This window comes from Diceros bicornis, chromosome 16 (genome assembly GCF_020826845.1).
Source record: "Diceros bicornis minor isolate mBicDic1 chromosome 16, mDicBic1.mat.cur, whole genome shotgun sequence".
Taxonomy (NCBI): domain Eukaryota; kingdom Metazoa; phylum Chordata; class Mammalia; order Perissodactyla; family Rhinocerotidae; genus Diceros; species Diceros bicornis.
In genome coordinates, this window is record NC_080755.1 from 51,496,001 (window position 1) to 51,500,780 (window position 4,780).

Genomic DNA, 4,780 nt, shown 5'->3' on the forward strand with positions numbered 1-4,780 from the left:
GGTATTCGGCACTGTTGAAGTGTATAAGGAATTGAATATTTTTTTTCTATCTTCAAAGTTTATACAATCTAAGAGCTAGAGGATCAACACAGGTAAAATTAAAAAATAATAAATTGTTAGATAGCAATGTCACAATCTTATATGTTTAACAACATATTGAAATTCCAAACATCTTTTATACTGTTGTCCAAATATTTTTTTCAGCTCTACTAGTTGATAAATGTATAAATGTGTGCAAGGTACATAATCTTTTTGTGCTTCTCTTCCTTATCTGAAAAATGGTGCTATAATAGTATCTGCACGTGGCATAGATTGTTAATTTTTCCCTCTATCCATTTCCTCATCTTTGTTTCAGTAATGGAAAACTTCCCGTCTCCTGCTCTCCTCCTCTCTGCCTTATACACAAAGTGTAAGCAAAGAAGATGTCCATGTAGCAGGAGACTGTAGTTTCTCTCCTAGCCTCCCAGCAGCTCTGTGTGGCCACGTCTGCTATCTCTGGCCATGTGACTAAGTTCTGGCCAAAGGGATGTGCGCAAGCTCTAGATCACACCCTAAGTAGTAGGCTAATTTCTTTCACCTCCCTTTTCCCCCTTTTCTTGGTCTAGAATTTCCTTGTGTGTGAAAACAGCAATCCTGGCCTGTGCTATCCAGTTCAGTGACCACTGGCCGCACATAGCTGTTGAGCACTTGAAATGCGGTTAGTGTGACTGAAGAAATGAATTTTTAATTTTGTTTAGTTTTAATTAATTTGAACGAAAAAAAATTGGTACTGAATTTAGTTATTGGAAAACTTTTAAGAGTGTTTGAAACATACACAAGTTAATCTATTTTTTCAACCTCAAATTTTATGAAATCTGAGTATGGGCCAAGTATTCCCAATGAAACATGTCATCCTAACTGAGATCCAATGCATCTTTGAAATGATAATATTTTGGCTATATCAGGTTCAATTAAATGTGTTATTAAAGTTAATTTCGTCTGTGTTTTTTACTTTTTAAAAATACGATTAATAGAAAATTTAAAATTACACATGTGATTTATTTCTGTCAGATAGCACTGATCTAGGGAATGGAGAAGCCACAGATTTAGAAGGAACTCAAGTCTTTGGATGACATCATGGAGCAGAACAGTGTGACAGCCCAGAGCCACCTACCAGTTCAGACTTCTTTATAGGAGAGAAATAAATCTTCTAATTGGCTTAAGTCGCTATTATTTTGGTTTCTGTTAAAGCAGCCATACACTATTTTAACTAATAAGCTACTTCATAGAGTTGTTGAGAGGATTGAAGGAGTTAATGCTTATCAAGGGTTTAGACTAGAGCATGCCACGTACTAAAGGCACAATGCCTATAAGTTATTATCATTCTTATTATATCTCTTAATTTTAATGAAATGACCCAATACTCTATAGCATTTTATATATTTGTATTATATAGTGCTATCATCATTCAATTTCATGCATTTAAAGTGGAATTGACTTTGAAGAACTTTTCAGAAGGCGTATGTTTCTGTCTCTACAATCTCTGTTAATCCCGCAGATGACAAAGAACCCTTGCTCAAGGTTTTGCTAACACACTTAATACTTTCAACCACCATCCCTTCACAATTGTTTCTACAATCATAGGGAAACCATAATCATGTCACTCCACGGCTTAAACCCTTCTCTGGTTTTCTAGTGCTCTAAGGATAAACACCCAACACATTCATATGCCTTTGCACCTCCCTAGGATAATGTCTCCCTGTTGGTTTTCTGGGCTGTCTCATGCTCTCGCTTTCTCTTATTTCCTCAATTGGAATCTCAAGATCTTGTACGTTTGTTGATTCTCCCTTGAATGTGCTTCTCCTCCCTGATCGCCTAGTTAAATACTACTTATCACTCACATCTCACATGTCAACCTCTTTAGATAGCCTTAGATGGCCTTCCAGACTGCGTTAGTCTCCTGCTAAATGCTCCCAGAGCACCTTGCTGGCACCCACCTGCACCTCTCTGTCCCATGTCTCTACTAGAATCTATGATTATAATCTTATTATAAATGTAGCATGTTTCTACGTTATTAAAATATGACATTTTTTCTGTCCATTACTCTCTTTTCTGCTAAGGCGTAACTTCCTTGAGGGCAAGATGGAATGTACGTTTTGTATGTCTCCTCCTATATCAAGACAGAACTTCTAATAAATGCATTAAACTGTACAAAAATTGACAAATATTTAGTGTCATAATTCAGAGGAAAATAAAGATCACTTCAGCTCAGTGGTGGAGATAAAGAAATATTTATGGGGCTGTTAGGATGTGACTTGGACCTTCTAAGATAGAAGTCAGGGTAGGGGTTAAGAGAATGGACTCTAGAACCAGAATGACTGGGATTGAATCCTGGACCTGCCACTTACTAGCTGTGAGATCCTTGGAAAATAGCACGACTTCTCTGTGCCTTAGGTTCTTCATCTTAAAATGGAGACAGTGAGTAGCAGTTATCTTATAAGACTGCAGGGAGAATTAAATGAGTTAATATGAATCTAGCTTAGAAGAGTGATTGGCACATAATAACTACTCAGTAAATATGTGTTATATGTGGGCTTTGGATTAGAGAAAAGAAGACATTTAAAGTGGATGGAACTGCATGAAATATAACGAAGGGAAGTAAAAAAAGGTGAAGTGTAGGAGAGAGCAAGTGAATCTATTTTTGAGATGAAGAAAGTTCCTGTAGGTGAGTGGTAGGAAGTAAGGCAAGAAGAGAGTCACCTTAACGCCTTTGTAATACAGTGTATGGGAAGTCATTGAAAAGTTTTGGGCATTATGGTGGTATTACAAAAATTGTTTTTTGTTTGTTCGTTTTTGTTGTCTGTAAAGATTACCACAGAAAATAATTATATAAAGAATTAATAGATTGTCATAAGCACTTCAGAGGCATTATTTCTTTTGATATCACAAACCTATGAGTAGGTATTATTACAATGCCCACTTTATAGATGGGCAAACTGAAGTAAATGGAGATGTGAAACAGAACAAGGCAATAATAATTCCTACTTCATAGAACTTCTATGAGAATGCAATGAGCGACAAATATTTAACTCTGTATGAAAAACAGTAATGGTCCAATGAAAGAAATCTATCGGTTTTAGTATTAGTGTTATTATCTCTAAGAGGAGAGTATTATTCTCTTTTCCCCCTTTTCAGTCCTGTCTAATGTAGTATAATATAAGAAAGCTTCCACATGCTTTGTAGAGAAAAATTGTGATTTTAATGTCAATTTATCTGTGTTTTACAAATGTATAAATTTAGGCTCAAATGAAAAATTAAAAAAACAACATTAATTTCCCCTTGGGCCTGGGAGGGTCAGTTTTGTGCTCAGCATGTCTACACATAAAAGTCTAATTGTCAAGGGCTAGGACAGGAAGCGAAGAAGTGGAATTATAGCTAGAGAGTGCTTTCTGGCTCAAAGCCCATTTCTTCAGAATTGGGGTTATTTGAGTCCTTTTGAACACAGAGTGCTAGAGGTTATAATACAGGAAGAAGGAATGAGGATGAAAATGAGGAAAGGGAAGATGGGGAACTTTGTAGACTGAACTTTGTGTGTGAGGGTTATCTCACCGTTAGTGCAAGCAGTGGGAGAACGTGGGTGGGTTTATACACAGACATGAGTAGGTGTCCAGGAGTCATGAGAAGGATTCACCTTTTCTGAATGAAGATAAGGGGACAATCTTCCTTAGTGGATATAGTGGCACTATTAGAGCCAAGAAGCTCTGTAGATCATTGAAGGAAATGGAAAAGCAGTTGTGGACTCCTTTGAGCTTGTTTTTTCTATTTTTCCGCTTGTATGCCGCTTCCACATCACCAATCAGCTCCGCTGGAAAGCAATCAAAGGAGGATGAAAGGGAAAAAGGAAATGGCTTTCAGATCATCAAATATATATATATTTGTTTGTTAGAGGCTCTAGTGAACTCTTTGATGGGAAAAAATTTGCAATAACAGGCCCCAATTACGTTGGAATGGCTTTTGACAATCCATAATATCTTTTCTATTACTGTTAGAGTAAATTAAGAGTTACTTAATCTTTTTATAAACTGCACCCAAATGCCTAGGGTAGAGGCTGACGTATTCTCAGGTGCTTTTGTTATGTGCATCATTGATCTTTTCATGCTGTTTCGTTAAGATGCTTAAAACTTGCTTAATAAAGAAAAATAATGTTGACCTGAGGACATATTATTGAATAGTTGTCAACCCCAAGAAATAAGTTGACATTTGATAGATTCTTGAGAAAATGTGTACCCGGAAATGGGGCTTAGAAGTGATGATCATTATGTATTTTTGGATTATTTTAAATTTTAGAGTTTTCAATCCAAAAGCAAAAAGTAATTCTTGTGTTACAAAGATGTGAATTATACTATTAATAAGCTCATGCATTTTTTTCATTTTTCCCCTAGAATGTTAAGTACCTAACACTTCACGCTGTAGATAAAAGTTGTATTTGTTAAAGGGGAAGTTGAAACCCATTCCTTTTTTTTTACATTAAATCATGCTTTAAAAAGCAAGTGATGTCGAAACACAAATATATTACAATCATCTCTCAGTCAATTCTCTATACAAAAGCCTTGTATCCCTGCCCACTTTACAAATAATGGAATTGCTCCAAATCTCTATGCCGTCAAAAAAAGGGCTTTAAAATACTCTACGTTATAAATTACAGCAGTTACATGTGTCTGATGGTCAAGTTCTTTTTCATTGCATAAGAGCACACTCTGACTCCACGTATTTTTTTAAAGCAGGTATTTTTTCATAGTAC